Source organism: Sinocyclocheilus grahami, unplaced genomic scaffold, assembly GCF_001515645.1.
Source record: "Sinocyclocheilus grahami isolate Dianchi unplaced genomic scaffold, SAMN03320097.WGS_v1.1 scaffold632.1, whole genome shotgun sequence".
NCBI lineage: Eukaryota > Metazoa > Chordata > Actinopteri > Cypriniformes > Cyprinidae > Sinocyclocheilus > Sinocyclocheilus grahami.
In genome coordinates this window covers 538,187-547,338 of record NW_015505811.1, presented here as the reverse complement: position 1 = coordinate 547,338, position 9,152 = coordinate 538,187, and the positions used below count along the sequence as shown (strand labels likewise).

The 9,152-nt window shown below is 37.2% G+C and overlaps 2 pseudogenes; both read right to left on the bottom strand.

The window, feature by feature from the left end:
* Positions 1-3,261: 3,261 nt before the first annotated feature.
* Positions 3,262-4,523, bottom strand: LOC107558084 (neuropeptide FF receptor 1 pseudogene; annotated as a pseudogene).
* A 393-nt stretch (positions 4,524-4,916) lies between these two features.
* On the bottom strand, positions 4,917-8,558 carry LOC107558104 (neuropeptide FF receptor 1-like; annotated as a pseudogene).
* Between the last annotated feature and the right edge of the window lie 594 nt (positions 8,559-9,152).

Below are 9,152 nucleotides of genomic sequence, written 5' to 3'. Positions count from 1 at the left end.
ACGTGCGTTTCACTCCAGAGCAGCAGCAGAAAAACGCTCGTGTCTAAAATAAAAATCCGGCGCAATTTGAACAAATTATATTAATGTGATTGCACATATAGTAGCAATAACTTATATTGCTTTGGAATACCAATCATAAAATATCCCTGCTAGCTGACAGATATAAAATGTGTCCTCCTGAGGAATAACCTGTCTCTATTACGACCACCTGGGGGGCAATAGTGGGCTTTTTATATAAAATACGATTCAGGCACTGTTTTGGAAAGTTTCCTGACAAAATTTCCTTACAGATGTTATGACTTGTTAAAGAAAATTAATTTCTGGTCGTTAAGATCCTTGGTGACCTATTAGGCTAAGTGAGGGTGCGTTCCATTCCAAATTCTATCGAAGCTTCAGTCTCAGAGGGTGGCAGGGCGTAGGGCTCAAAAATAACAGTTATTTAGAGTGCACTACAACATCTTTCCAAGCCTAATTATAAATCTTTATATATTAATTTGCTGTGCTAAATCCACTTTCAGAATGCAAACCAAAGAATCTTTATTAAAACAACAGCACAAATTGACTTACAGTATAACAACAGCAATACCCAGGTACAAAAACAATTTATGGGTTTAAAATGTTTTTAAAAGATAATAACAATTTTTGTAAAATTTCACAGATCAAGGCTTGTCACAACATTTTGTTTGCAGCATGTTTGCATTAAATTACATTACACTTGGTAAACCTGGCACAGACGTACACTCTCAAAACAAAACAAAAAGGTACAAAAGCTGTCACTGGGATGGTGTCCATTCACAATGTATTAATATGTACCTTTACGGTACTAATATGCATCCTTTAGGGATAAATAAGATGCAAAGACGTACCTTTCAAAGGGTTATGACCCAGTGACAGCTTTTGTGCGTTTTATTTCTGAGAGAGTTCTGATTCTAACACAAAGAATCTTCAGACCTGTGTCAGTCAGTTCATTTTGAAAGGCCCTGTGAAGAGGTTATTTTTAAGCACTTCTCTCTGGAACAACCCTACAAGATGACATGAAATCCCGTCTAAATGACATTTCCAAGAGTGAAAATGGATCCTAACATGGTACAAACTATTACAATTAACAGAGCATGTGTGAATTTATTCAAAAGCAGAAGCAATGAAGATGATATTTTTGTAATTGATATATTTACAATAAAAAAAACTCACAGGTCCCATTTCACACATTAAATCACTTTATTTTCAGGTAACGTTTTTCTTGAGCTATAATTCCTAGAACTTGTATAAAGGTGTGCATTATTCATGAAAACACATCAGCAAAATAACATCTGGTGCTTTCAGAGGTAATAACTACGGTAGCCGAGAGAGCTCAACGCACTGCAACTTAAGAAAACATACGCAAATAGAAAAAGCACCAGCAAATTAAGAGAATATCATCAGTTTGACAACACACGCGCTGCAAATACTCACAACACAACCAAATACAGAAACATGCTGCAAATATGCACAACTCGACCAAATACAAAAAAACTCAACTCTAAACTCCGGCCCTCCAGGAATTGAGTTTGACACCCTGGCTGTATTTGGTTGTGTTGCGAGCAATTGCAGCACATGTGTTGTCAAACTGATGAAGATGTTTTCTTAATTTGTTGGGTTTTTTTCTATTTGCATGTGTTTTATCATTTGCAGCCCTTGAGCTCTCTAGGGTACCATAAATAACACTTTCTGAAGTGAATAATAAAAAGCAAGAACAGAACTGACACTGATAAGAATTATTTTCATATAAGAATAACAGCATGGCATCACCACATAACATTATAACACATGCAAAAACATTATTTTTTCTGTGCATTTGCCTTCAACACATGTCACTTCTATCTAAAGTAATGGGCACAATATACCTCCCACATATTCACACATAATCATGTACACGAAAGTTTGCTACCCTTCTTTTTCCATTGGTGTCTACACACTTTATACATTTACTAGCCAGAAAACATAGTGGATCGGAAACACTGCAGAAATGTTTCCATCTGTGTAGATCTTTACTGACAAAATAGAAGCACACAACAGTACGTTATTGAGAGTGAATTAAGATTCACATATGTAAAATCATAAATAAATAAATCTTTAGAAAATAAATGTATTTTTTATTTACAGTAAGGTAAATATTACAGTAAATATTTGCTACAAATAGGCACCTGTGGCCTGATGTTCCTCAAACAAAGTATTGTATTTACAACATTCTTTTTAATAGGTACAATTTAATACATGAGCACAGATTTTTTTGTGTGTGATACATCCTGTTCTCTGTGTCTGTCAAAACATAACTGATGAAGATGTTTTCTTAATTTGTTGGGGTTTTTTCTATTTGCATGTGTTTTATCATTTGCAGCCCTTGAGCTCTCTAGGGTACCATAAATAACACTTTCTGAAGTGAATAATAAAAGGCAAGAACAGAACTGACACTGATAAGAATTATTTTCATATAAGAATAACAGCATGGCATCACCACATAACATTATAACACATGCAAAAACATTATTTTTTCTGTGCATTTGCCTTCAACACATGTCACTTCTATCTAAAGTAATGGGCACAATATACCTCCCACATATTCACACATAATCATGTACACGAAAGTTTGCTACCCTTCTTTTTCCATTGGTGTCTACACACTTTATACATTTACTAGCCAGAAAACATAGTGGATCGGAAACACTGCAGAAATGTTTCCATCTGTGTAGATCTTTACTGACAAAATAGAAGCACACAACAGTACGTTATTGAGAGTGAATTAAGATTCACATATGTAAAATCATAAATAAATAAATCTTTAGAAAATAAATGTATTTTTTATTTACAGTAAGGTAAATATTACAGTAAATATTTGCTACAAATAGGCACCTGTGGCCTGATGTTCCTCAAACAAAGTATTGTATTTACAACATTCTTTTTAATAGGTACAATTTAATACATGAGCACAGATTTTTTTGTGTGTGATACATCCTGTTCTCTGTGTCTGTCAAAACATAGTTGTTTTTTTGCACCAGCATGGACCCTTCAAGCTAATTTTCAATAAGGAAAACCAGTATCCGGTGGTAAAATCTCAACTAAACCACTAAATGAGACCGTCTTCTCTTGGATATACGCTGAATTTGGTTAAAGGCCCTGAAAGACTTTAAGCGAAATCGAAAAATTAACTGGTGTGACATCATTTCAAACTAATTGGGAATGCTATAGCTTTCTCCTGGTATATAAACTCCTTGATTGCATCATTCACTCCATCCAGGCTCCAAGAACTCTGTGGGAAGCTGTAATTCCATTTGTGTCCTCAAGGAGAATTCCCTGAATACCATGACCCCTCCCTTGAGGCATTACAGCGAAGCAACGTTCTTTCCTCATGCTAGTCACATCATGGTTCCCGTCAGATACTCTGTTAGGGGGCAGGAGAGCAAAATGTGTGTGACGCATTTCCGACACAAAAGATCTGCAGGAGCCACATGCCACAGTGGCCTGGAAGCCCCTCCGAAAGTTCTCGTTGAAGAAGCCATAGATGATCGGATTAACACCACTGTTGAAGAAGGCCAGCCAATGAGCTACGGGAAAAAGATAGCTGCTCAAGAAGTCAATCTGTTGGCGGTCAAGATCCTGATAGTCCGTGAGGAGCATCAAAGTCCAAAGCGGAAGCCAGGAGACCATGAAGAGAATGGCAACCATGATGAGCATCTTGATGACTTTCATTCTCCTCCTGGATCGGACTCGATTCTCACGTAGGTTGTTGGAGAGTTTGGCAGTGATGCAGCCGTACATGATGCATATGAGTCAGAGTGGGGCCAGGTACACCTGGACGAAGATGACCAAGGTATAGACTCGCCGCATGTCTGCTCTGGCCCAGTCCTCAAAACACACGAATAGTGGATACATCTGGTTGTCCTGGACCATGTACATGTCATCCAGATGAATGACTGTCAGGGTTGCAGCAGAAGGAAAGAAGCCAAATGAAGATGATGGCGAAGAATGCAGTGGCAGGCCTCAGGCGGTGATGGAAAGGGTAAACAATCCCCATAAACCTGTCAAGAGACAAACTTAATATTTAAATACTTAATTCAAACCAGGGTTATTATTGTTAAATAAGAATAAAATCATTAAAAATATTTTGCTAATTTAAAAATAAGCTGAAATAAATACAAATACACACAAAAATACATTCAACGAAAATTATAATGTTGTCTTGGCAACTAACTGAAATACATTTCAATTGAAGCACTTAAATTTCAAGAAATAAATAAACATGAACTTAAAATAAAACTTGAACCAGCACTCCCTCACAACGAATACATTCCCCTGAGTTCTAATCACCGCCACTGTCATCAATGACCGCACTCCTCTCCAGCACTATTTAAGTTTGCCCTGTTCACTCAGTCGCTGTCTGGTCTACGACTAGGACTACTTACGCCTACAGCTGACTTACCTGGATACCTACCTTGTGTTCTGTTCTCCTTGTCTCTGAAGCTCCGGTCTCCTTCTCCAGTCCCCATTGTGTTCGTCACCTACCTGTAAGATAATATTACCACCATTGATTACCACAGTGACTCAAGACCATTGGTGTGTGCGCTACTTTTATTATTATTATTAACCTTATTTAACCAGGAAAAAGAAAATCTCTTTTCCAGGAGTGTCCTGGCCAGTGTACTTACATCCTTAAAGGACATTACTGCTCTCCCTTGCTTTGTTGTCATTGCTATTACTTACCTTGTGCACAGATATCATCAATAAATCATTCACTGTTGTTCCACCGAACTGAGTTTGTGTTCCCTGACACACACACACAAAAAAATCCAAATAAAAACAAATGAAACCTAAATATCATTTCAAACTAATTGGGAATGCTATAGCTTTCTCCTGGTATATAAACTCCTTGATTGCATCATTCACTCCATCCAGGCTCCAAGAACTCTGTGGGAAGCTGTAATTCCATTTGTGTCCTCAAGGAGAATTCCCTGAATACCATGACCCCTCCCTTGAGGCATTACAGCGAAGCAACGTTCTTTCCTCATGCTAGTCACATCATGGTTCCCGTCAGATACTCTGTTAGGGGGCAGGAGAGCAAAATGTGTGTGACGCATTTCCGACACAAAAGATCTGCAGGAGCCACATGCCACAGTGGCCTGGAAGCCCCTCCGAAAGTTCTCGTTGAAGAAGCCATAGATGATCGGATTAACACCACTGTTGAAGAAGGCCAGCCAATGAGCTACGGGAAAAAGATAGCTGCTCAAGAAGTCAATCTGTTGGCGGTCAAGATCCTGATAGTCCGTGAGGAGCATCAAAGTCCAAAGCGGAAGCCAGGAGACCATGAAGAGAATGGCAACCATGATGAGCATCTTGATGACTTTCATTCTCCTCCTGGATCGGACTCGATTCTCACGTAGGTTGTTGGAGAGTTTGGCAGTGATGCAGCCGTACATGATGCATATGAGTCAGAGTGGGGCCAGGTACACCTGGACGAAGATGACCAAGGTATAGACTCGCCGCATGTCTGCTCTGGCCCAGTCCTCAAAACACACGAATAGTGGATACATCTGGTTGTCCTGGACCATGTACATGTCATCCAGATGAATGACTGTCAGGGTTGCAGCAGAAGGAAAGAAGCCAAATGAAGATGATGGCGAAGAATGCAGTGGCAGGCCTCAGGCGGTGATGGAAAGGGTAAACAATCCCCATAAACCTGTCAAGAGACAAACTTAATATTTAAATACTTAATTCAAACCAGGGTTATTATTGTTAAATAAGAATAAAATCATTAAAAATATTTTGCTAATTTAAAAATAAGCTGAAATAAATACAAATACACACAAAAATACATTCAACGAAAATTATAATGTTGTCTTGGCAACTAACTGAAATACATTTCAATTGAAGCACTTAAATTTCAAGAAATAAATAAACATGAACTTAAAATAAAACTTGAACCAGCACTCCCTCACAACGAATACATTCCCCTGAGTTCTAATCACCGCCACTGTCATCAATGACCGCACTCCTCTCCAGCACTATTTAAGTTTGCCCTGTTCCCTCAGTCGCTGTCTGGTCTACGACTAGGACTACTTACGCCTACAGCTGACTTACCTGGATACCTACCTTGTGTTCTGTTCTCCTGGTCTCTGAAGCTCCGGTCTCCTTCTCCAGTCCCCATTGTGTTCGTCACCTACCTGTAAGATAATATTACCACCATTGATTACCACAGTGACTCAAGACCATTGGTGTGTGCGCTACTTTTATTATTAACGTTATTTAACCAGGAAAAAGAAAATCTCTTTTCCAGGAGTGTCCTGGCCAGTGTACTTACATCCTTAAAGGACATTACTGCTCTCCCTTGCTTTGTTGTCATTGCTATTACTTACCTTGTGCACAGATATCATCAATAAATCATTCACTGTTGTTCCACCGAACTGAGTTTGTGTTCCCTGACACACACACACAAAAAAATCCAAATAAAAACAAATGAAACCTAAATAGTCATATTTAAAAAAAAATATGCACATAACTAAATTGCTAAAAATTAAAATGAAAACATACAAAAAAAAGCTAATTTAAACTACTAATAAAAGCAATAATGGCATATAAATAATACTAAAATAACACTGATTTAAAATGCTGTTTAAATTTGACTGAAGAACAGCTTTACATTAGATCTAAAAAATAAAAATAAAACTTTTTAAAAAATATTTAACTGAAAACAAACTACCAACCCTCATGTTGTTCAAAAAATTGCATGAATTTTTTCCATACTGAACATCTTTTTCCATGCAGTGTAATTATGTGATCACTGCCTGTCAAGTTCAATAGTATTTTGTTTGGTTTATTTGTTATAAAAAAAATATTAGATTGAATTTGAATCCGTGTCTGGCCTCAAAATGACTTAAAATGATTTAAATGAATATAAAAGCATTAAAATCAGCTAAAACAACTAACGGGTTATTTCTTACTTTAACCAACCCCCTCATACATTGTATTTTTCTTTCTTTGAAGAACCAGGGTTTCCACAGTCTTGGCCTAATTTTAAATGTGTGATCTCTAGACCTGGAAAACTTATGTACTCCCCCGGGTGTAAATTATTGTTATTCTTCACCTTTATTCAGTAATTCATGAACAAATGGAAAAGATATGTACATTTTAATATTTTTGTGGACAATGGAAGGGCAATGAAGTCAAAAAGGTTGAAAACCACTGTTCTAGATTATTGTGTCTTACACATTTGCAAGGAATGTGTACATTTAATTTTCTTGTCTGAGGCATCTAGTGTGCTGCCTCAGAAAAACAGGTGTATGATGCTCTTACTTTTTTGTTGTTGTTGTTTCTAACCTTGTCTCTAAATTCAATGAATATAAAAATCATTATTTGCTTTTCATTATATGTTCACATCAAGTGATAGATTTAAAATGCAGGCACTCAGCCTCGTATGTCTATTGTCAAACTCATACTTTTTCAGTGTTCACGCTAAAGAAAAATGTAATATTCAAAACACATGTAGCTGTCAAAATGAGTGATAGTACATGGGGCCCTTGAGCTTTGAGCTTGAAAAGTAAATTCACAGCTCTGACTGCTTTGATGCGATCAAATGTTTAAATATATGGAAATATTCAATTATTATAATAACCAATCATTACCTGTCCACTGCTATGGCAACCAGGGTGAAGACAGAAGCAGACACTGACATGCCCTGGATCAGGTTGCTCAGTGCAGGTGATCTGACTAAAAGGCCAACCTGTGGAGAAACCAAGGAAAGAAATCTGAATGTAATGGAGCGGTTCCATCAAATATTTTTCATATTTGATCGATCAAATGTTTAAATATATGGAAATATTCAATTATTATAATAACCAATCATTACCTGTCCACTGCTATGGCAACCAGGGTGAAGACAGAAGCAGACACTGACATGCCCTGGATCAGGTTGCTCATAGTGCAGGTGATCTGACTAAAAGGCCAACCTGTGGAGAAACCAAGGAAAGAAATCTGAATGTAATGGAGCGGTTCCATCAAATATTTTTCATATTTGATTTTTTTCCCCCTCTTTTGAAAAGTCATAGAAACAATAAAGTGGATTTTATCTGTTGCCATTGGATAAAATGGGAACACAAAAAAATATATTATTTATAGTTTCCGTTCACCATTATAGAAGTTTAGCCAACTGACGAATTCCGCTTCTGAGAACCCTGGAAATGTGGGTCCAAGAAGATGATATTGATAATTATGGTAATGATGATGAAGATGATGGCCCACTGACCTGAGATAAGGCTGTCAATCAGTGTGGTGGGCACACAGAAGATGCCCACCAGCAGATCACTAATGGCCAGGTTCAGGATGAAGAGATTAGTGACCGAACGCATGTTGTGGTTCCTGATGACCACCAGGCAGACAAGTCCGTTCCCCACCACACAAAGCAGCAGCACTAGCAGGTAGGAGAGGATGTAGCTGACTGCCATCCCTACCGAGTGGATGTAATACGGCAAGAGCGTGCAGTTGGCCAAACTGAAGTTGACAGCATTGTGATTCAGGGTCATTTTGTTCATTCTGGATCTTGAAAAGAGAAATGACAATCCATTCTGGTAAAATATTCACATTGGTTTAATCAAACATGAAACACAAGCTGCACAGAAATATTGAAAGGAAAGCCCAAAAATTCATTGATAATAAGATATCTGTTTGCTGAAAATATCTCAACGACACCAAAAAGGACTTTCTTGTTCTAAAAATAAGCTTGTTGTGTTCAATTATTCATTAGTGAAGTAATTCTAGCAGTAATAAGACTTTGATTTATTTATGAGCTTGCGTAGTGTAAACTTGAGTTGTAAAATAATGAAAATAGCAGGTTTATATTAATTAATGCAATGCTTTTCAGTGGTTTACAGGATTTAATAACTGCATAACAAAATCATGAAACAATATTTTTCACTGTTGTGCATGTTGAGAATTATTCGAAGTACAAACACTAAACTTAATCAGCTCATCATCTAAAGAATATGAATGTATTTTTCTTATTCACCATTATAGAAGTTTAGCCAACTGACGAATTCCGCTTCTGAGAACCCTGGAAATGTTTATATTAATTTAATATTGAAATAATGCAATGCTTTTCAGTGGTTTACAGGATTTAATAATAACAT